At 41.3% G+C, this 25,245-nt stretch overlaps 2 pseudogenes; both read left to right on the top strand.

The window, feature by feature from the left end:
* Positions 1-5,142, top strand: part of LOC134334891 (uncharacterized) — a 759,100-nt pseudogene extending 753,958 nt beyond the window's left edge.
* A 17,590-nt stretch (positions 5,143-22,732) lies between these two features.
* Positions 22,733-25,245, top strand: part of LOC134302113 (zinc finger protein 271-like) — a 34,471-nt pseudogene continuing 31,958 nt past the window's right edge.

Genomic DNA, 25,245 nt, shown 5'->3' with positions numbered 1-25,245 from the left:
GATGCTACCACCACCATGCTTGACTGTAGGCAAGATACAGTTGTCTTGGTACTTCTCACCAGGGCGCCGCCACACATGCTGGACACCATCTGAGCCAAACAAGTTTATCTTGGTCTCGTCAGACCACAGGGCATTCCAGTAATCCATGTTCTTGGACTGCTTGTTTTCAGCAAACTGTTTGCTGGCTTTCTTGTGCGTCAGCTTCCTTCTGGGATGACGACCATGCAGACCGAGTTGATGCAGTGTGCGGCGTGTGGTCTGAGCACTGACAGGCTGACCTCCCACGTCTTCAACCTCTGCAGCAATGCTGGCAGCACTCATGTGTCTATTTTTTAAAGCCAACCTCTGGATATGACGCCGAATACGTGGACTCAACTTCTTTGGTCGACCCTGGCGAAGCCTGTTCCAAGTGGAACCTGTCCTGGAAAACCGCTGTATGACCTTGGCCACCGTGCTGTAGCTCAGTTTCAGGGTGTTAGCAATCTTCTTATAGCCCAGGCCATCTTTGTGGAGAGCAACAATTCTATTTCTCACATCCTCGGAGAGTTCTTTGCCATGAGGTGCCATGTTGAATATCCAGTGGCCAGTATGAGAGAATTGTACCCAAAACACCAAATTTAACAGCCCTGCTCCCCATTTACACCTGGGACCTTGACACATGACACCAGGGAGGGACAACGACACATTTGGGCACAATTTGGACATGTTCACTGTGGGGTGTACTCACTTATGTTGCCAGCTATTTAGACATTAATGGCTGTGTGTTGAGTTATTTTCAGAAGACAGTAAATCTACACTGCTATACAAGCTGTACACTGACTACTCTAAGTTATATCCAAGTTTCATGTCTATAGTGTTGTCCCATGAAAAGATATAATGAAATATTTGCAGAAATGTGAGGGGTGTACTCACTTTTGTGATACACTGTATATATATATATATATATATATATATATATATATATATATACACACATACTTCAACAAACCAAGACATGGGTAGAGAAAATTATTACTGACTCCTCGCGCCCTGGCCATAACTTCATTTATCCCCTCTCCTCCGGCAGGCGCTATAGGTCCATCCACACTAAAACCACCAGATTCAATAGCAGTTTCCCACAGGCCTCATCTCCCTCCTAAATAAATAAATAAATGACGGACTTTAGAGACCTAAGCGCAACAATATACACCTGATACACTGTACTACTAATCCCACATGCTGTGCACTTTACTGTTTTGTAAATATTCCACATGCTGCTAAAGTGCATATCTGTATATTACCAGTATATACATAGTGTCATAGTTTGTATATTTTTGTATTTAATGTTTAATACATTGCACATACTTGGCCAATGATTCTGATCAGCCATACTTTTGTTTAGAAACAGTATGTGATCGCTATTTTTGGGTCACTGAGGTATCGTTGCACCTTAACAGTAGCACTTGCTGTAGCGTTCTTAACCCGTAAAGCAGTCACACGAAGCTTCAGACGTCACTGGTCACGTGACTGCGGTTAAACAGATCAAGCATCGATACACCGCTTTACAACCACTGCTTTGTTTTTGTTTTTTACGCAAACTCTGAAGCTTCTGTGTCACTCGCAACATGACTAACACTTTTATAGAAACACTAATCTGTTTTAGCATTGTTACAGTTTCTATTTCTATATTCGTCACATTTTCAAATCCATGAATAAAAAGATAGCAATTATATGTAAATACTTTGTGAGCTGTTGAAATGTGTAAATATGTGCAGCTCTGTCTGTCTATCCATCCATCTATCCATCCATTCATCCATGTGTGTGTGTCTTTATGTTAGATCTTTAATAATGCAGTCAGCAGAAGTGGGACACATCGCCCCCATGGATCTAGAAGATGAAGGATCTGAAGATGAAGATTTCTGCTGTAAGTACATATGGAACAATTTAGCACTTTTCCACCAGACAGTGTGGTACAGAACAGGATGGTCAGTACTGGGGTCAGTAATTAGTGGATAGTGGATCAGAATCTGTCCTGTATGGTTCTGTCCTGTGGAGAAGTGCTGCTTCACTCCAGTCTGGACTCAAGTTTTTAATGGAACTAAGATTTATTATATCATTAAAACAACAACACGCCTCCCTACACTAGTCCCAGTTGTTGATCTTTCTTCACATGTTGATGTGATTTCAGGTGAAGTATCATTAATCCCTCTGGAACTCATCACCTCTGATAGACACCTCTCCTCAGTGTACCAATCACTTGGAGGTGTCCTGCCTCAGAAGAAGGAGGAACCTGAAGATGAAGATGATCTCAGTAAGAATGTTTCAAATCTTGAGCAATGAAACCTGTTTTATTTATTAATGGTTCATCTGTCAGAATGTTTCTATCATCAGTGATGATAATAATAATAATGATATTTATAATATTAATAATATAATCCAGTAAATAACTGAGGCGTGTAAAAGAGTGAATATGTTCTGTTGCTATATTGAAAGTAAAAGTGCTGAGGTTATTTCCTCTTTATCTCACTCTATACTCACTCAGTACCGTGTCTTTGCTCCTCTTCACTTTTAGCTTTGAAAATCATTTGATCTGCTCTGTGTTTATTGTGATGTTTGTAATTGATTGTGTTACAAGAGCAGCTTGTGTTTCTCTTCTTCAGGATTGAACAAGGATTTCTGCTGCTCCTCGAGTCCACGTTCCTGTACAACCCAAAATCATCTCCACAAACACATCAAGACCCCCCACAGTGTCAAATATGAGACCCTGGTGAAGATTAAGACTGAACATGAGGATCTGACGCCCACCAGAAGCTCCAGTGATCAGCAGACGTCCTCTGGTGCTGTCAGCATTAACAGCTCTCTCACCAGAGAACAGAACAGAAGGAACGTCTGCTCACAGTGTGGGAAGAGCTTTAGTTCTCCCAGTGCTCTTAAACTACACCAGCGCATTCACACTGGAGAGAAACCATATCAGTGCTCACAGTGTGGGAGGAGCTTTAGTTATCCCAGTGCTCTTAAAATACACCAGCACATTCACACCGGAGAGAAACCGTATCAGTGCTCACAGTGTGGGAAGAGCTTTAGTTATCCCAGTGCTCTTAAAGTACACCAGCGCATTCACACTGGAGAGAAACCGTATCAGTGCTCACGGTGTGGGAAGAGTTTTAATGCACAGAGTGATCTCAACAAACACCAGCGCATTCACACTGGAGAGAAACCGTATCAGTGCTCACAGTGTGGGAAGAGCTTTATTAAGAACAGTGATCTTAAAGAACACAAGCGCATTCACACTGGTGAGAAACCGTATCAGTGCTCACATTGTGGAAAGAGCTTTAGTTTTCCCAGTGCTTTTAAAATACACCAGCGCATTCACACTGGAGAGAAACCGTTTCAGTGCTCACAGTGTGGGAAGAGTTTTAATCGTCAGAGTCATCTGAAACTACACCAGCGCATTCACACTGGAGAGAAACCGTATCAGTGCTTACAGTGTGGGAAGATGTTTAATGATCAGAGTCATCTCAATCGACACCAGCGCAATCACACAGGAGAGAACCTGTATCAGTGCTCACAGTGTGGGAAGAGCTTTAGTTATCCGAGTGCTCTTAAAATGCACCAGCGCATTCACACTGGAGAGAAACCATATCAGTGCTCACTGTGTGGGAAGAGCTTAAGTTCTCTGAGTGGTCTTAAAATACACCAGCGCATTCACACTGGAGAGAAACCATATCAGTGCTCACAGTGTGGGAAGAGCTTTAGTTCTCTGAGTGCTTCTAAAATGCACCAGCGCATTCACACTGGAGAGAAACCGTATCAGTGCTCACAGTGTGGGAAGAGCTTTATTTCTCCAAGTGCTCTTAAAATACACCAGCGCATTCACACTGGAGAGAAACCGTATCCATGCTCACAGTGTGGGAAGAGCTTTAATCATCAGGGTGATCTCAACAAACACCAACGGATTCACACTGAAGATAAACCGTATCAGTGCTCACAGTGTGGGAAGAGCTTTAGTTCTCCAAATGCTCTTGAAATGCACCAGCGCATTCACACTGGAGAGAAACCGTATCAGTGCTCACAATGTGGAAAGAGTTTTAGTCAACAGGGTGCTCTCAACAAACACTGGCGCATTCACACTGGAGATAAACTGTATCAGTGCTCTCAGTGTGGGAAGAGCTTTAGTTCTCCGAGTGCTCTTGAAATGCACCAGCGCATTCACACTGGAGAGAAACCATATCAGTGCTCACAGTGTGAGAAGAGTTTTAATTATCAGAGTAATCTCAACAAACACCAGCGCATTCACACTGTAGAGAAACCGTATCAGTGCTCACAGTGTGGAAAGAGCTTTAATTATCAGGGTGATCTTAACGAACACCAGCTCATTCACACTGGAGAGAAACCGTATCAGTGCTCACAGTGTTGGAAGAGCTTTATTTTTCCAAGTGCTCTTAAAATACACCAGCGCATTCACACTGGAGAGAAACCGTATCAGTGCTCACAGTGTGGGAAGAGTTTTAAACAACAGAGTAAACTTAAAAGACACCAGCGCATTCACACTGACAAGAAACTGTAGCAGTACTAAGTTTGTGGAAAAAGTTTTAATTAACACCAGCACACTGACAAGTTTTACATGTTTTTCTTCAAAATATAAGAAGACTGACACAGAAAATCACCAGCGTGTTCACACTGAAGAGAGAAACCACAGAGGATACCAAGTTATAAAGTGTTTGAGGTGTTATTGTGTTTGTAACTCTTTATTGTAGAGCTTGATGAAGGTTTTTTAAAGTAATCTTTTGCTCATGTGGTTCTATCAGCTATTGATGAATGATGGTTCTTGATGCAGTTCTGTCTGTGGGGTCAGAGGTCACGGGTGTTTAGCTTCAGCTCACTTATTTAGTTTTATTACCTCATTACAAGTTCTGATTGTTATATAAAGGTGAAAAGTCTCTGGCATTAGCAGGAGCTCAGCCGTGGGACAGCGCGTATCGCCCGGTATTTCTGGGTTAAGTTGATTTTCTGCCAGAGCTGAAGGTTCTCCCCAGCTGATGAGAGGTGGGTGATGATAGCTTAATCCAGGGTGTATAAACGCTCTGCAGGTAGTTTTAGGAAATTATTATTTATTGTATGTGTAACTATTGTGCATTATAATAAAGCTATTATAATCACAAACCAAGCGTGCCTGCTCTCTGACTCCTGAAAGTGTGAATCATCCACACTAAAACAAAGCATGATTCATAAAAGGTTTTAATTAAGCAATAGAACACGAGAGGGAGTTTGTGCGACCAAATCACAGCCGTGATGTTATTCGCGATAACGTACGACCTCAAGTGTTCTATTGCTTTCATACAACAGTTTTTACAAAATAAAGAAAATAAATCAAAGAAGCCCTGAATTTCATATTGAAAATGCTTAAATATTGACAATACCTTCCGCCAAAAAGTAGTTCCACAACGCTACTATGCTATTGCTATACTGTTGCTATGCAATGGTAAACATTCCCTACCCTGCCTCAACACAGTAGGCTAACATTGAACAGATGTTTAACATTACAAAGTTACGCTAGTTTGGAATAAAAATAATAATGAAATATCAATAAGCAAAGTGTGCAGATTAACATATATAAATATGCAATAACTATTTTAATTCTTAATTTTATTTTTAGCTTTTTCTCCTCTTCTTTTCGTCTTCACTTATTCGCGATAACACCTTTCCTCTCGTGTTCTATTGCTTAATTAAAAGATAGAATTTAGGTATTTATTAGGGTTATTGCGTTATTTCTGTATGTTAATCTGCACACATTGTGCAGTTAGAAAAAAAAGGCTGCTCTGTAGGATGTGCATCGGCATCAAACAGTCCGGCTCGCTTCGCTGGTGGCCTCTGTACTGTGTCTTCTGGGTCATGTTCTGCACTGAGGACTGCACTCCACCTTTTTCTGTCAGCTAGTGTGGGTCTTCAGTAGCTTTTTAACGAGCCCTCAGACCAGTAATTAGTAAATCTATTTAGAGTTCTTAAAATATATACAGGGGTTGGACAAAATAACGGAAACACCTGGTTTTAGACCACAATAATTTATTAGTATGGTGTAGGGCCTCCTTTTGCGGCCAATACAGCGTCAATTCGTCTTGGAAATGACATATACAAGTCCTGCACAGTGGTCAGAGGGATTTTAAGCCATTCTTCTTGCAGGATAGTGGCCAGGTCACTACGTGACGCTGGTGGAGGAAAACGTTTCCTGACTCGCTTCTCCAAAACACCCCAAAGTGGCTCAATAATATTTAGATCTGGTGACTGTGCAGGCCATGGGAGATGTTCAACTTCACTTTCATGTTCATCAAACCAATCTTTCACCAGTCTTGCTGTGTGTATTGGTGCATTGTCATCCTGATACACGGCACCGCCATTGGATGCACATGGTCCTCCAGAATGGTTCGGTAGTCCTTGGCAGTGACGCGCCCATCTAGCACAAGTATTGGGCCAAGGGAATGCCATGATATGGCAGCCCAAACCATCACTGATCCACCCCCATGCTTCACTCTGGGCATGCAACAGTCTGGGTGGTACGCTTCTTTGGGGCTTCTCCACACCGTAACTCTCCCGGATGTGGGGAAAACAGTAAAGGTGGACTCATCAGAGAACAATACATGTTTCACATTGTCCACAGCCCAAGATTTGCGCTCCTTGCACCATTGAAACAGACGTTTGGCATTGGCACGAGTGACCAAAGGTTTGGCTATAGCAGCCCGGCCGTGTATATTGACCCTGTGGAGCTCCCGACGGACAGTTCTGGTGGAAACAGGAGAGTTGAGGTGCACATTTAATTCTGCCGTGATTTGGGCAGCCGTGGTTTTATGTTTTTTGGATACAATCAGCTTCCTCTTGCGTCCACAGTTAATCCTGTTGGATGTGGTTTGTCCTTCTTGGTGGTATGCTGACATTACCCTGGATACCGTGGCTCTTGATACATCACAAAGACTTGCTGTCTTGGTCACAGATGCGCCAGCAAGACGTGCACCAACAATTTGTCCTCTTTTGAACTCTGGTATGTCACCCATAATGTTGTGTGCATTGCAATATTTTGAGCAAAACTGTGCTCTTACCCTGCTAATTGAACCTTCACACTCTGCTCTTACTGGTGCAATGTGCAATTAATGAAGATTGGCCACCAGACTGGTCCAATTTAGCCATGAAACCTCCCACACTAAAATGACAGGTGTTTCAGTTATTTTGTCCAACCCCTGTAGATTACGCGATAGAGCATAGATTTAAGGGTTAGATGTATTTTCAGTCTGCAGTTTTTAAACATGTTTATTTTTTTAATGTAAATGCTCGAGTATGCTGATGAATCTGTAATGTACAACCTTTACTGTTTTGTTTACAATGGCTTGCAGTACATGTGATTCATGATGTTCTCTCTTTAAGAAAAGCACAACCCAAGTTATCCCCGCCTTTAAATCCACATGCAAATCAACTCATTATCATTAGAACATGTAATCATTCAATTCTTGGTATCAAAAGTTAAATTTTTACTAGTAAGAATTGATTTTTTACTAGTAAGAATTTAATTCTTGATATCAAAAATTGAATTCCTCATATCAAGAAAAGAAGGATATATGGTAAGCCGTTTTAGCTTTTAATCCTCCTTTTCTTGATATCAGGAATTCAATTTTTGATATTAAGAATTAAATTCTTACTAGTAAAATAAAGTAAAAAAGATATCTAATAATTATTTTTTTTTATACAATTATATTAAGAATTGAATTTATAGTAGTAAAAACTTCATAAAATAATTTTTTTACTAGTAAGAATTACAATTTTACTAGTTCAAATTGTATTCAAATGAGTCTGTTTAAAAATATCCAATAGTAGCTCAGTCACTATGTGGGAGTGTCTACAAATATTCAGGCATTGCAAGTGATTGGAAATTATAAATAATTATCAATAATTTACTTTTATTTAAAAAAATCTGAGATCTTTTTTTTTCTAAAATAATTATCATGAATAGAGGAATGAAATAAATGTGTATTTATTTAGTAGACTGTTCAGTCTCTGGTTTCCAAGTGCCATCTACTGGACTGTTGCACATTTTAAGTTGGACCAGAGAAACTCCATTAGAAAGTTGTTCATTAGTGTAGTTGACTTTGTAAAGTGTATATGTGAGAGACAGGTGTTAAGACGTCTGCGTTACAAAAGTAATGTGGTTTAATACTGTAACAATATGTGTTTGTGTATGAAACGTATAACGTTTTATGTTTCAGTATGGAACAGTTAGAGGGACAAACTCACAGATGTATGCGGGTTTTGTAACAGAAATGTTTATACATGTGTAGGGTGGCCAGATGTCCAGCATTAGGCCGGACAATCCGGCTTTTTAGCTGTCAGTCCTCCATCCACGCAACGCTTGATCCACCCCCCCCCCCCCCCCCCCCCCCCCCGTCCCGCGAATGGTGAAAATCCGCGAAGTAAAAACCATGTGTTTATATGGTTATTTTTATAACCTGATTCCATCGCGCTTAGCATTTTGCATCTTGCCATTACAACCAATGGATTGAGGTAGCACAGCACGTTAACGTCAATATAATACCTCCCTTCATGTAACGATTACTGTTACATTTCCTGACAAGCTCGAACTTGCAAATAAAAACACTCGGTACAAGTTTATACAAGTTAAAAATCAGTAATATTTTATTTACGTTTAAAAATAACTCCATTCGTTTGTCCGCACCGTCAGCCATGTTTATTTTCTGTGAGAGAAGAGCACCTAACCCGCAATGAATTCTGGGATTGACTTGATCACTAAGGCAGCTTCGGGCGTTTACTCATTCTTGAGTGAAAATAATGTTGAAATATTAAGATGCCTCAGTAGTGAGGATATTAAGGCATCTAGGGTTTCAAACAGCCTCCTTATTGGGAGCGCGCATAAAGAGCGCGCTAGCTTTTCGAACACACCCCATGTCCGCAGAAATCAGCAAACCAGCAAAAAATCGGTGATTTGTATTTAGACATGCTTGCATATAAAATCCGCGATAGAGTGAAGCCGCAAAAGTCGAAGCGCCATATAGCGAGGGATTACTGTAAACTGGTTTCATTTGTGATCAATATTATATGTCCTTGGCTCAGGTCAGAACAAATGCTTTGTATTTCATTGGTTTAACAGCCTCATTTGGCTACATATACAGTGTATCACAAAAGTGAGTACACCCCTCACATTTCTGCAAATATTTCATTATATCTTTTCATGGGACAACACTTTAGAAATGAAACTTGGATATAACTTAGAGTAGTCAGTGTACAGCCTGTATAGCAGTGTAGATTTACTGTCTTCTGAAAAAAACTCAACACACAGCCATTAATGTCTAAATAGCTGGCAACATAAGTGAGTACACCCCACAGTGAACATGTCCAAATTGTGCCCAAATGTGTCGTTGTCCCTCCCTGGTGTCATGTGTCAAGGTCCCAGGTGTAAATGGGGAGCAGGGCTGTTAAATTTGGTGTTTTGGTTACAATTCTCTCATACTGGCCACTGGATATTCAACATGGCACCTCATGGCAAAGAACTCTCTGAGGATGTGAGAAATAGAATTGTTGCTCTCCACAAAGATGGCCTGGGCTATAAGAAGATTGCTAACACCCTGAAACTGAGCTACAGCATGGTGGCCAAGGTCATACAGCAGTTTTCCAGGACAGGTTCCACTCGGAACAGGCTTCGCCAGGGTCGACCAAAGAAGTTGAGTCCACGTGTTCGGCATCATATCCAGAGGTTGGCTTTAAAAAATAGACACATGAGTGCTGCCAGCATTGCTGCAGAGGTTGAAGACGTGGGAGGTCAGCCTGTCAGTGCTCAGACCATACACCGCACACTGCATCAACTCGGTCTGCATGGTCGTCATCCCAGAAGGAAGCTGACGCACAAGAAAGCCAGCAAACAGTTTGCTGAAAACAAGCAGTCCAAGAACATGGATTACTGGAATGCCCTGTGGTCTGACGAGACCAAGATAAACTTGTTTGGCTCAGATGGTGTCCAGCATGTGTGGCGGCGCCCTGGTGAGAAGTACCAAGACAACTGTATCTTGCCTACAGTCAAGCATGGTGGTGGTAGCATCATGGTCTTGGGCTGCATGAGTGTTGCTGGCACTGGGGAGCTGCAGTTCGTTGAGTGAAACATGAATTCCAACATGTACTGTGACATTCTGAAACAGAGCATGATCCCCTCCCTTTGAAAACTGGGCCTCATGGCAGTTTTCCAACAGGATAACGACCCAAACACAACCTCCAAGATGACAACTGCCTTGCTGAGGAAGCTGAAGGTAAAGGTGATGGACTAAACCCAATTGAGCACCTGTGGCGCATCCTCAAGTGGAAGGTGGAGGAGTTCAAGGTGTCTAACATCCACCAGCTCCGTGATGTCATCATGGAGGAGTGGAAGAGGATTCCAGTAGCGACCTACGCAGCTCTGGTGAATTCCATGCCCAGGAGGGTTAAGGCAGTGCTGGATAATAATGGTGGTCACACAAAATATTGACACTTTGGGCACAATTTGGGCATGTTCACTGTGGGGTGTACTCACTTATGTTGCAGCTATTTAGACATTAATGGCTGTGTGTTGAGTTATTTTCAGAAGACAGTAAATCTACACTGCTATACAAGTTGTACACTGACTACTCTAAGTTATATCTAAGTTTTATTTCTATAGTGTCGTCCCATGTAAAGATATAATAAAATATTTGCAGAAATGTGAGGGGTGTACTCACTTTTGTGATACACTGTGTATATATATATATATATATATATATTTCCTATTCAAGATGGCGCCTACCAGTGCAGCCTGTTACTAAGCAGCTCTTCGTATCGTGTTTTGTTTTATGTGTTTTAAGTGTCTTTTGGTGTTTAATTGCTTGTTATTTTTTGTTTTATTTTTCGTTTCTACATTATTTTTCAATTTTGCACAAATCGATAAAGAACAGTATTAGAATGTTATTAAAGGAATCTGAGCGCGAGTGTTGGAGACCAAAAACATCGGCAATCGTCTATTTACGACAGGAGTTACTGGACATTGCATCGGTTTCCAAAACAGCTGGAATTAGACACAATATTCCTGTGGAGTTATTGCGTCGGAGACGTAGAGGAACGAGTGCTGGAATAAAAAGGAAGCAGCGAGAGAACACAAAAAAGAGAGTTTTTAAACCGGCTGTTCCTTCGATTATTATGGGGAATGTTCGCTCCCTAACCAACAAAATGGAGGAACTTGAGACCCTCGTAAGGAGCCAGAAGGTGTATCGGGAGTGCAGCCTGATGTGTTTTACAGAAACGTGGCTGAAGGACTGTATTCCAGACAATAATATCAGCGCTAGCGGCTTTCTGACGATACGGGCGGACAGGGGCACCAAAGCGTGCGGCAAGAAGAAAGGTGGAGGACTTGCTGTGCTTGTTAACAACAGATGGTGTAAACCTGAGCATGTCACTGTTAAGGAGAGAATCTGTAATAAGGACATCGAACTCTTAGCAGTTAGTCTGAGACCATATTATCTACCGAGGGAATTCACTGTGGTGGTCGCCATTGTTGTTTACATTCCACCGTCTGCACATGCTGAAACAGCGTGTGACGTAATCAACATGGTTATCGCGAGACTACAAGAGAAATACCCGGACTCGTTCTTTCTGCTAAGTGGAGATTTTATTCATGTCACTGTCTCCAAAATACTGCCCACACTCAAACAATTTGTTGACTGTAATACAAGGGGAAACACAACTCTTGATCTTCTGTATGCTAACGTTCAGGATGCATATGAGGCCACTGCACTGCCCCCTCTTGGAGGATCGGATCATAACCTGGTTTACCTGTCTCCCACCTACACACCGGTTATTAAAAGACTTCCTATCACTACCAAAACCATAAAATGCTGGACCAATGAAGCAAACGAATCTCTGCAGGACTGTTTGGAACTCACTGACTGGGATGTTTTCTGTGAGTCATATGGGGAGGATATTGAGGGACTCACAGATTGCGTGACGGATTACATCAAGTTCTGTGTTGACAGCAACATACCCAGCAGAGTAATTCGATGTTTCCCAAACAACAAACCATGGATTACTAGCAACATGAAATCCCTGATAAATCAAAAGAAAAAGGCTTTCAAGGAGGGTGACCATGAAAAGGCAAAGATACTTCAAAAACAACTGAAGTTGGAGATTAAGGAGGGGAAACAAGCCTACAAACAAAGAGTAGAACAACAGTTACAACAGGAAGGAGTGCGTGAGGTCTGGAATGGCATGAGAAAGATCACTGGTTTGGAACAGAAGGGAGGAGGGCTGCTTGATGGTGACCAGGACACGGCTGAGGACCTGAATTTGTTCTTTAACAGATTTGAACAATCTACCTCACAATGCCTTCTACCAGTTGCACACAATGCCACCTTGTCATCAGTAACCACACCCTTAACACTTAAACCATATCAAGTGAAAAGGGAACTGGATCGACTTAAGCAGGGAAAAGCAGCTGGACCTGACGGAATCTGCCCCAGGCTGTTGAGGATTTGTTCCAGTCAGCTTTGTGGCATTTTCACACACCTTTTCAACCTGAGCTTGCGTCTACAGAGGATCCCCACTCTGTGGAAAACTTCCTGCTTGGTTCCTGTTCCCAAAAAGAGACACCCAACAAACCCCAACGACTACAGGCCTGTCGCCCTTACTTCACATGTTATGAAGTCGCTAGAGAGACTAGTCCTTGCTCACATCAGACCCAGAGTGAAGGAACACATGGATCCTCTACAGTTCGCCTACCAACAAAACATCGGCGTGGATGATGCTCTCATCTACATGTTACAGAGGGCTCATGCTCATCTGGACAGTGTGGACGCTACTGTGAGGATTATGTTTTTCGACTTTTCATGTGCCTTCAATACTATTCAACCTGCACTGCTAGGTGAAAAGATGTTGAAGATGAATGTGGAACCAGCTCTAGTCTCCTGGGTTTTGGACTATCTATCTTCTAGACCACAGTTTGTGCGACTTAAAAACTGTGTCTCTGTTAAAACCTTGAGCAGTATGGGGGCCCCACAAGGAACAGTCCTGTCGCCTTTCCTGTTTACGCTGTATACATCGGACTTTCAATATAACTCAGACAACTGTTTTCTCCAGAAGTTTTCAGACGATTCAGCAGTCGTCGGTTGTATTAAGGCAGGATGTGAGCAGGAATACAGGGGCACGGTTAAAGACTTTGTGGACTGGTGTTGCAACAACCACCTACAACTAAACATCACAAAAACCAAAGAAATGGTGGTGGACTTTAGAAGGAGGAGGAGGGATCCTGAGCCAGTTACTATCCTAGGAACTGAGGTGGAACTTGTACCCAGCTACAGGTACCTTGGAGTTCAGCTGGACAACAAGCTGGACTGGTCTACACACATGGAGACGGTGTACAAAAAGGGGCAGAGCAGACTGTACTTCTTAAGAAGGCTGAAATCTTTTAACATCAGCAGGCCCCTTTTGTGCACCTTTTATCAGTCGGTGGTGGCCAGTGCTCTTTTCTTTGGAGTGGTTTGCTGGGGTGAGAGTGCTAGAACAATGGACACAAACTGAATAAACAAACAGATCAAAAAGGCCAGCTCCATAGTGGGGTCTGAACAGGACTCAGTTCAGCAGGTAGCAGAGTTAAGAATGCTCACAAAGCTTAACTCAATTATCAAAAACCATTCACACCCACTTCACTCCCTGGAGGTGTTTCGACAGAGCACCTTCAGTCACAGACTGATTCCTCCTAAATGCAGGACTGAACATTACAGAAAATCCTTTCTTATAACTGCTATCAGACTGTTTAACAGTTCACAATAATTCAAATAAATCATTTATAAGAAATACTTACTTCTGTATGCTATGCATGCACCATAAAAAGTTTACATGTATATAGTACCATACTGTACATTTTTATCTTATTGCTTGTTTTTGCACTGTAAGTTAATGTTGTATGTATACAAGAAGTTGTTGTTGACTGTTGTCTGAGCTGCTGTAACAAAGAAATTTCCTGCAAAGGATCAATAAAGAATCTATCTATCTATCTATCTATCTATCTATCTATCTATCTATCTATCTATCTATCTATATATCTATATATATATATATATATATATATATATATATATATATATATATATATATATATATATATATATATATATATATATATATATATATATATATATATATATATATATATATATATATATATATATATATATATATATATATATATATATATATATATATATATATATATATATATATACAGTGGTGCTTAAAAGTTTGTGAACCCTTTAGAATTTTCTATATTTCTGCATAAATATGACCTAAAACATCATCAGATTTTCACACAAGTCCTAAAAGTAGATAAAGAGCAGGAGTGGTCGACCAACAAAGATCACTCCAAGAGCAAGGCATGTAATAGTCAGCGAGGTCACAAAGGACCCCAGGGTAACTTCTAAGCAACTGAAGGCCTCTCTCACATTGGCTAATGTAAATGTTCATGAGTCCACCATCAGGAGAACACTGAACAACAATGGTGTGCATGGCAGGGTTGCAAGGAGAAAGCCACTGCTCTCCAAAAAGAACATTGCTGCTCGTCTGCAGTTTGCTACAGATCACATGGACAAGCCAGAAGGCTACTGGAAGAATGTTTTGTGGACGGATGAGACCAAAATAGAACTTTTTGGTTTAAATGAAAAGCGTTATGTTTGGAGAAAGGAAAACACTGCATTCCAGCATAAGAACCTTATCCCATCTGTGAAACATAGTGGTGGTAGTATGATGGTTTAGGCCTGTTTTGCTGGATGGAACAATGAATTCTGAATTATATCAGAGAATTCTTAAGGAAAATGTCAGGACATCTGTCCATGAACTGAATCTGAAGAGAAGGTGGGTCATGCAGCAAGACAACGACCCTAAACACACCAGTCGTTCTACAAAGAATGGTTAAAGAAGAATAAAGTTAATGTTTTGGAATGGCCAAGTCAAAGTCCTGACCTTAATCCAATGGAAATGTTGGGGAAGGACCTGAAGCGAGCAGTTAATGTGAGGAAACCCACCAACATCCCAGAGTTGAAGCTGTTCTGTACGGAGGAATGGGCTCAAATTCCTCCAAGCCGGTGTGCAGGACTGATCCACAGTTACCGGAAACGTTTAGTCCAAAGGGGGGTCACACCAGATACTGAAAGCAAAGCTTCACATACTTTTGCCACTCACAAATACGTACTATTGGATTATTTTCCTCAATAAATAAATTACAGCACTTTACACTGCCTAGCTCCAAAACCTGAACTTCAATGCTGGGACCATACGGCAAAACTCATACATTTACATTTACATTTTCAGCATTTAGCAGACGCTTTTATCCAAAGCGACTTACACAATGAGCTGAACACAATGAGCAATTGAGGGTTAAGGGCCTTGCTCAGGGACCCAACAGTGGCAACTTGGTGGTGGCAGGGCTTGAACCGGCAACCTTCTGTTTACTAGTCCAGTACCTTAACCACTGAGCTACCATTGTCCACAAAGTCCATACAAAACTAACTGCAGAACGTCCGAACACACACGTATAAACCTGGTGCTGCATTCTGATTGGCTGAGCTGAATGTCACTCACATACTAGCTCTAACGTTCACGTTGCTTAACTGAAACCACCAATCAGAATTACAGCAGCTCGTTTATCTGGCCAATCAACAGTCAGAAATATGAATAACACGTAAATGATTTACAAAATAATTGGTTTGTAAGCTTCCCCATTCTTATTAACCAAAATAAATAACAACAAAATAAAATAACTAACAAAATAAATACAAAATAAAACAGCCAATCTGGGGCCCTCAATTATCCGGGGCCCCTGGGCTGAATGCACTAAATCGCCCCTGCATGTAACTGTGTTTAATGTTACCTGCTTGTGTTCCTTCATCTGTGACATGATTTTACTGAATCGACAAGCACTGGAAAAATGTACCTTAAATGACAATAGGTAAAACTAGTCTGCTAGGACCACAAATGTTGGTACTAGTGTTGGCATAATAACATTCATGGTAAGAACACCAAAAACAAAATTCTGATTCTAGATAAAATTATATTTACACAACTAACTATAAAGTACAATTTGTTTTCTGTCTGTAGCTATTTCACCTTTAAAGTTACTTACGGTATACACACTCCACAAACACTGTTAAGGTAAAACACTCCCTGGCCTGTACGCTTTGTGGAACGGGTTTTGTACTGCTCACTTGGAGTTACTCCACCCACTTTTTGTATAATCCCCTCCCACTTGCGGTATAAGCCCCTCCTACTTACGGCTGGCTCCGGTCTGCAGAGATGCTCTTCTCCATGAATGTGGTGCTGATGTTTCACTTCCGTCCAGTAGGGGGAGAATAAACCTAAACGCTGTAGATCAACCAGCTCAGTTCAAACAACAACAAGAAGAAGAAGCAGCAACACGTTTGTACTGAAATGAATCTGTAAGTAAAATAGTTAACAGGCTTGTTCGACTTAACCCGGCGCTGCGCAGACCGATCGCCGCCTGGCTCGGTACGGTGCATGCCCAGTGGCGGAGCCAGACAATTTTCATAGGGGTGGCCAGACTGAGACCATTGCTCCCACAGGGGTGGCACAGAAACTGATACCTTTTTTTATGTGGTCACTCACTCATTTACCTATACAGGCAGTAAGTGCCATGTAGAATTACATCACGAAGAATAATAAGCTTTTTTTCTCTCTTCATTTTCCCTCACAAGTGAAAAACCAAAATATAGCCTATAACCTTAACATTATGAGGAAGAATTTCAAAGCTATTCCTTTGCAATACTTTATCATTTGGCTGCCAACTTGTGTGTAATGATGAGACTCATTTGAACCCCAGAACATGCTAGTGTGAATGCATGGAAAACAAATTTTAATTTTCTTTCAACAATATGATACAGACTGACCAACACTATTAAGCCAAATCAGCATTGAAAATAGACTTTACTTTTAACAGCCTTCTACAATGCTGGAGCTTCTTAAAACGGAATATATTCTTTTAAATATAAGTGTTATTTAACTGCTATTAAATCGTTTCCCAACAAAATCCGCCCTATTAGGCGGATAACCGCCCAATCTGGCAACACTGGAACGCGCAGAGCCCGGTTGCGCCTTTATTCGTAGCTCGCCACAAATACTACTAAATAGTAATAGTAGCACTATGTAGTACTGCTTCTGTAATTGTGTTGGTGGTTGACATTTATGTCGTGTATTACTGCACGGTTTTGGGGGAGAACTACTTCTTTGAGGTGCGCTGTTGAATTGCGTCCCTGCTTCCGCAAAAAAAGTTGCCGGCAAAGTGGTGATGGGGGGGCCGGAGGGGTGGCCGAAGATTCATTTATGGTGGCCATGGCCACCACTGGCCACCCCCTGGCTCCGCCCCTGTGCATGCCGGTTAGTTTTTTTTGTCCAACTTGCGTCGGCACCACCGACGCGTCACGGTGACAGACTCGTTATAATCTCGTGAGTGCGGGGCGGCTGCAGGCGGCGGAACCGATTCACTGCAGTTACTCTCCCTGGGCTGCGCTGCCTGAGAGACGCGTGATGACGACAGAGCTTAATCCTCATTGGCTAAAAGCTCCGCTGAATCTTCGGCGGTTGTTTCGTTTCATTCTAAATTCTCAGTTTATTTATCTTAAAGACCTGATATGTGCGAAATACTATCATGCTTTCTAGTAGCATGACCGTTTATTTTCGTACAAATTGCAACATATTTCATAATTATCATTCCATATCATGAAAAGACACAAGTTGGCTACCTGATATTTCTTTAATCTAACAGATCTTTTTATCTTGGTGTTTTTCTAGAACTTCTGATGGTTCTTGTCTTTCAATTTTATTAATATAAAACAATCTGAATTGCTTTAATATTTTATATCTCAACTGTTTTTAATAACACTCTATCACTATTACACTTTGATTTATTTTTCATTCTTCCTTGTAAACTTTGTAAACTTTTTAAAAATATGTTACATAAATAAAGCTGTGTGGATGAGCATGGTGTCATGTTTCTTTACAAGAACCAAGGCCAGAAGGTAAGCTGTTCTGGAAGAACAAAACAATCTTGTTCAGACGATGATTGTGTTAAGAGATTCATCTTCAATAAACCACAGCCACTATTCATCATCAATGCCTTAATAACTGATGTGTCAGTGCTCGAGGAAGCACGAAGTTCTACACAATTGTACAATGTACTTATTAACCACATTATTCATTAGTGACTCATACTGGGCACATCGGTGAGCATACTGAAGTTTACTGTTTAACAATGCATCTATAAAATACAGTGGCATGCCAACATTTGGGCACCCCGGTCAAAATTACTATTACTGTAAACAGTTAGGCAGGTTGAAGATAAAATTATCTCCAAAAGGCATAACGTTAAAGATGACACAAAACATTTTTTTTATTATGTCTCTATAATGAACTGCATCTTGGTTGTGAGGTTGTAGTGAATGCTGTTCATCATCCTCTTCATCCTGCACATAATCACCATGGTCTCCTGGCTCCAAGCAAACACTGTGTAGAATGCAACAAGCTGACACTGCTGAGCTGATGGACTGGACATTCCTCATGTGCAGGCATCTGAGTCTCCTAAACTTTGCTTTCAGAATGCCAGTCTGAAATTCTGAGAGACTATAGAGGGGGACAACATCATCTACAAAATATTTGGAACAAGCCTAAAGAAGGGTAAATGTGATTAAGTCCTTACATAGACAAAATAATTATGTAGACAGTTTGAACTTTAAGCCACTTTGACACAATATCATTGCAGTCTATTTATCATATACACACATATACAACATAATGATTAAGGTCTGATTGAGTGCACTTTATAATTTCCATCTAATTATTTCTAGAACACTTTTACGTACATTATTTATCATATTCACTAATTCTACCTTAAACAAACCGTATTGGAATTATGTATTTACTATTTTTCATGTGAAATGTTTCAATAGACAGTCTTGAAAAATAGGCTACTTAGTTTAGGTCTATTCATTTAAATTGTTGTAGACAAATATTTAAATCTATTCAATAACATAAACATGTGTTTAATAACATGTTTGTTAGAACTTTTCTTTTCACCAATCTACAAGATAAATGAATGATGAGTAAAACTATATTTATTTACAGATTTTACAGAAACTTAGTTTGACACTTTGTGGTCATCTATATTCACCACTATGGATTTGGAAAACAAATGCTGGACTTAACCTGCTCAATGATCAAGAATGTTTAGTTCGATTTCACGCAAAAGCAGATCAATTTCTACTGCATCCATTTCATAAGCCACATAGAACGCAAACGCCGCGAGATCCGCCACAGCTCACGTTTGTTGCAGGTGGCGACTGTCCGACTTGACGGCGTTCTTTTAACCTCCTCCCTCAACTGCAACCGGCAGGCTTTAAGTAGTGGTTCCACCAATTAGGGCTGATCACCTGCAGCGATGGACTGGCCTACTTAAGCCAGCCCCACACAGCAGCGGGTGTCGCACCTTTGGTTTGTTTCTCTGTTCTCAAGTGGCAGCTCGTCCACGCTTTTAGGGTTAGACGGTATCCCCTGGTGGCATGCGCCATTCGGGTGTGTAGACTGCAAGGTCGAGGTAACGTCTTTATTTTGCCTATAGGAATTAGCGTGGTGCGACGCCGTGCAGCATTAGCGGTGCTGCTACACAGCAAGCGGGTTCGCTTGGTACAGTATCCGCACAGCCTCTTCTATCCAATTTGTAATTGGATTCACCAACCGCAGGGTGGCGACGCCGTTTAGCTTTCGGCTCTTGCGCTGTATTCCCCGGTTCAAATCCGCACTCACAGCCTGTCTAATCTAACTCTTAAATCTCTCTCTTCAGATCGGCGAACTTCCTCAGCTGCGACCCTCAGCAAAGTAGACGCCGATCGTGTTCTATCCTAGCCTTCCGCTGTGCAGGGGCTAGTGATTTCCGAGAGTTATCTCCTCCCGCATCCTTACGCTCCAGCGCCTTAAGCGCTCTCCGCCTCTTATTCACCCGCTCCTCTATAGCGCGGAGATTACGCACCCGGCTCTCACCATTCGCGTCCGCCCTCATTGTTATTATTTACTTTTGGTTTTTTTCTTTGCCTGCAGCGTCAGCAGCTTCTGTCGGAGTTTCCGATCGTTTTTTTTGGTTCTGTTTTTGTTAGCTGTTTACCTTTCCGTTGTCCTTATTAAATAAATAAAATATTCTTTTATTATTTTACTTCTGCGTTTGTGTCCCTTTCTTCCCACGTGACACTGAGGATTTAAGTTACTCGAACTCTTTATTTTTTTTATAATAAAGTGAAGTGGGACACATCGCCCCCATGGATATAAAAGATGAAGGATCTGAAGATGAAGATTTCTGCTGTAAGTACATATGGAACAATTTAGCACTTTTCCACCAGACAGTGTGGTACAGAACAGGATGGTCAGTACTGGGGTCAGTAATTAGTGGATAGTGGATCAGAATCTGTCCTGTATGGTTCTGTCCTGTGGAGAAGTGCTGCTTCACTCCAGTCTGGACTCAAGTTTTTAATGGAACTAAGATTTATTATATCATTAAAACAACAACAACAACACGCCTCCCTACACTAGTCCCAGTTGTTGAGCTTTCTTCACATGTTGATGTCATTTCAGGTGAAGTATCATTAATCCCTCTGGAACTCATCACCTCTGATAGACACCTCTCCTCAGTGTACCAATCACTTGGAGGTGTCCTGCCTCAGAAGAAGGAGGAACCTGAAGATGAAGATGATCTCAGTAAGAACGTCTTATATTTAATTTGGATTCATCTGTCAGAATTGTTTCTACCAGCAGTAATAATAACCATGACTGAATATGTGTTGTTTGTAATTGATTGTGTTACAAGAGCAGCTTGTGTTTTTCTTCTTCAGGATTGAACAAGGATTTCTGCTGCTCCTCGAGTCCACGTTCCTGTAAAACCCAAAATCATCTCCACAAACACATCAAGACCCCCCACAGTGTCAAATATGAGACCCTGGTGAAGATTAAGACTGAACATGAGGATCTGACGCCCACCAGAAGCTCCAGTGATCAGCAGACGTCCTCTGGTGCTGTCAGCATTAACAGCTCTCTCACCAGAGAACAGAACAGAAGGAACGTCTGCTCACAGTGTGGGAAGAGCTTTAGTTCTCCAGGTGTTCTTAAAAAACACCAGCGCATTCACACTGGAGAGAAACCGTATCAGTGCTCACAGTGTGGGAAGAGCTTTAGTTCTCCCAGTGCTCTTAAAATGCACCAGCGCATTCACACTGGAGAGAAACCAGATCAGTGCTCACAGTGTGGGAAGAATTTTAGTTATCAGAGTGATTTTAAAAGACACCAGCGCATTCACACTGGAGAGAAACTGTATCAGTGCTCACAGTGTGGGAACAGCTTTCGTTCTCCAAGTGCTCTTAAAATGCACCAGCACATTCACACTGGAGTGAAACCGTATCAGTGCTCACAGTGTGGGAAGAGTTTTAATCAACAAAGTACTCTTAATATACACCAGCGCATTCACACTGGAGAGAAACCATGTCAGTGCTCACAGTGTAAGAAGAGCTTTAGTTCTCTGAGTGCTCTTAAAATACATCAGCGCATTCACACTGGAGAGAAACTGTATCAGTGCTCACAGTGTAGAAAGAGCTTTATTTATCCAAGTGCTCTTAAAATACACCAGCGCATTCACACCGGAAATAAACCGTATCAGTGTTTACAGTGTGAGAAGAGTTTAATCGAAAGAGTCATCTCAGAAATCACCAGCGCATTCACACTGGAGAGAAACTGTATCAGTGCTCACAGTGTGAGAAGAGTTTTAATCATCAGTGTTCTCAAAATACACCAGCGCATTCACACTGGAGTTAAGCTCATTGTGTAAGTCGCTTTGGATAAAAGCTTCTGCTAAATGCTGAAAATGTAAATCCACACCATCAGACATGCTTATTTTTCTGTGAGAGACGAGGTGGTGCAATGAATTCTGGGATTGCCTACATCACTAAGAACGCTTCTGATGCTCACTCATTTGTGAGAAAACAGCTCATCTACCCATGCACGTGTTGAAGAAGCTAATGCTAAGGCTCAATCACATGAAGCAGCAAGTTTAGCGAGAGTGCTAGAAAAAATACGAGACTTTCACAAAGACGCAAAACAGCAGTTATGGGATATTAAATCTGAGCTTCCTCTCATAAAATAGCAGAAGCAGAGACACAAATTGAGAAGACCAAAATATGGAGCAGGTAGTAGGCAAACTGATAAAAATAGTGACTTAACAAGAGAACGAATTAATTGATCAGGAAGGGAGATCCTGGAGAGAGAACTTCCGGATATATAATGTCCCAGAGGGAGCGGAAGTGCCGATTATGGTGGAATTTATAGAGAAGTTACTTTGGGAAACGCTCGAGCTCCCAGCGACCACTCAGCTGGATATTGAGAGAGCACACCGCGCACTCGCCCCGAGACCCCCCGAGAGTAACGAGGAGAAGCCACGGTCGATAATAATTCAATTTCTCAGATACAAAACTAAAGAAGAGCTTCTTCGCAAGGCATGGGGACAGAAAAGGGTGAATTTGAACGGGAGGCCTATATATTTAGATCAGGTCTACCCTCCAGCAGTACTACAGAAACGTAAAGAATACTCTGAAGGAAAACGAGTGCTGCAGCAGCGAAAAATCCGCTACCAAACACTGTTCCCTGCTAAACTATGTGTTCTACGAGGATGAGACGCAGCTGTACCACACTGGAGGAGGCGACTAAAGATATGAGAGACAGAGGCTTCCCTATCAACGTGACCACATCAAAAGAGTCCCTGGCTGAACAGTTCTCTCGCTCAATGTGGGAGACGGTGGGAGGGAGGAAACAGCAGCGAGCATGCAAAGAGCGAGGACAAAATATCGGAGAGAGACGCGTTTAGAAGACAGATAAAGATACAGTGGGGTCAAAAAGTATTTAGTCAGCCACTGATTGTGCAGGTTCTCCTACTTAGAAAGATGAGAGAGGTCTGTAATTTTCATCATGGCTACACTTCAACTATGAGAGACAAAATGAGAAAAAAAAATCCAGGAAATCACATTGTAGGATTTTTAAAGAATTTATTCATAAGTTATGGTGGAAAATAAGTATTTGGTCAATAACAAAAGTTCAACTCAATACTTTGTAACATAACCTTTGTTGGCAATGACAGAGGTCAAACGTTTCCTGTAAGTCTTCACCAGGTTTGCACACACTGTAGCTGCTATTTTGGCCCATTCCTCCATGCAGATCTCCTCTAGAGCAGTGATGTTTTGGGGCTGTCGCTGGGCAACACGGACTCCACAAATTTTCTAGGCCACTCCAGGACCTTGAAATGCTTTTTACGGAGCCACTCCTTCGTTGCCCAAGCAGTGTGTTTGGGATCATTGTCATGCTGGAAGACCCAGCCACGTTCCATCTTCAATGCTCTCACTGATGGAAGGAGGTTTTGGCTTAAACTCTCATGATACATGAGTTTGGAGTCTGACTGTTTGAGGCTGTGGACAGGTGCCATTAATACAGATAACGAGGTTAAACAGGTGCCATTAATACAGGTAACGAGTGGAGGACAGAAAAGCTTCTTAAAGAAGAAGTTACAGGTCTGTGAGAGTCAGAAATCTTGCTTGTTTGTGTGTGACCAAATACTTATTTTCCACCATAATTTACAAATAAATTCCTTAAAAATCCTACAATGTGATTTCCTGGATTTTTTTTCTCATTTTGTCTCTCATAGTTGAAGTGTAGCTATGATGGAAATTACAGACCTCTCTCATCTTTCTAAGTAGGAGAACCTGCACAATCAGTGGCTGACTAAATACTTTTTGGCCCCACTGTATATACATGATTTATATTTGAGATGTTTGCAGTTTTTTAAAAACACATCTGTATCTGATGTTTATATGGACTAAGCGTTTACACGGACCGTATTTATTAACACAATTGAACTTTTTCATAGCAGTAAATAAAATGATTTACAAAGTAAAGATAATGTCTGCTAACTTGATTGTTTCAGGTATTTATAGGTATTAAAATTATAATTTAGTATTTGCCCATCATGTTTCTGCACATTGCAGTATTAAATAATAGTTTCTGTGTTTTTATGCTTAATTGATGCACAATATTAAATCAAAATATTTTAAAAGCATGATTTCTGAGTTAGCCAGATAACTTAAGCACAGTGTCAAGGGTTGTTCAATATGAACATCTTTTTTGTGTTACGGTTATGTATGCCAGGAAATACTCCAAAGGTAGCCATGCATTGTTATAGTTTAAACCCGAACCATGTTTGGCACCTGAATGCTTACATTTGTTTGTTGTTCGCTGTGTGAAAATAAAATGATTAAATAACAGCGAATTATATGCATATTTTATAGTTTTTCTTCACACATTTTCCCTCTTCCCCCGCCCCCCAATCTTTCTCCCTTAATTTAGTCGTGTCCAATTCCCCTGATTGCTCCTCTATACTGATTCGACTCTTCACCACTGACTGAGGACGCCTCTCAACTGACTTGCGTCCCCTCTGGTACGCACAGTCAGTACAGACTGCATTTTCACCTGCACGAGTGGAGTTCATACATTTGACGGGCACTGTGTACGGAGGGCCACACCCCCATCAGCATTATTCCTCAGCCCTGTGCAGGTGCCATCAGTCAGTTAGCAGAGGCCACAGTTGCACCAGTTATGAGGACCTATGATCCGACTTTCTTACCTTCTAACCCTGAACAACGGTCAATTGATGTTCATGCTGCCGCCCTGCCTAGTGGGAAGGCAGACATGAAATTTGATACGATGTATTAGAAACCCCAACTCTGGTGAGCTAGCGTAATTTACCGCTGCACCACCTGAGCGACCTGCATATTTTATTGTTTAAAATAATGTCATCAGGGACTGTTGGCCCTCGGGCACTTTTACATTATCAAATCTGGCCCTCCTAGAAAAAAGTTTGGACACCACTGCCTTAAAGGCTGTCTTACGTGGTAAAATTATAGCAATATCAGCACATAAAACAAAAATGAGCAATAAAAAAAATGGAGGAACTACAAGGGTAATTTAAGAAATTCGAAAAAACCACAAGTTGAATTTGGCGCAAAACATATTGGAAGAAATTTTAAAAACTAGACATGATATTAATAATTTGGCCACACAAAAAATTAAAACAAACCTAATGTTCCTAAAACAGAGACATTATGAAAGTGGACCCAAATTAATTTAAATATTGAA

The sequence above is a fragment of the Trichomycterus rosablanca genome, chromosome 2 (assembly GCF_030014385.1).
Source record: "Trichomycterus rosablanca isolate fTriRos1 chromosome 2, fTriRos1.hap1, whole genome shotgun sequence".
In the NCBI taxonomy this organism is placed as follows: Eukaryota; Metazoa; Chordata; class Actinopteri; order Siluriformes; family Trichomycteridae; genus Trichomycterus; species Trichomycterus rosablanca.
This window is presented reverse-complemented; position numbering and strand designations above follow the sequence as displayed.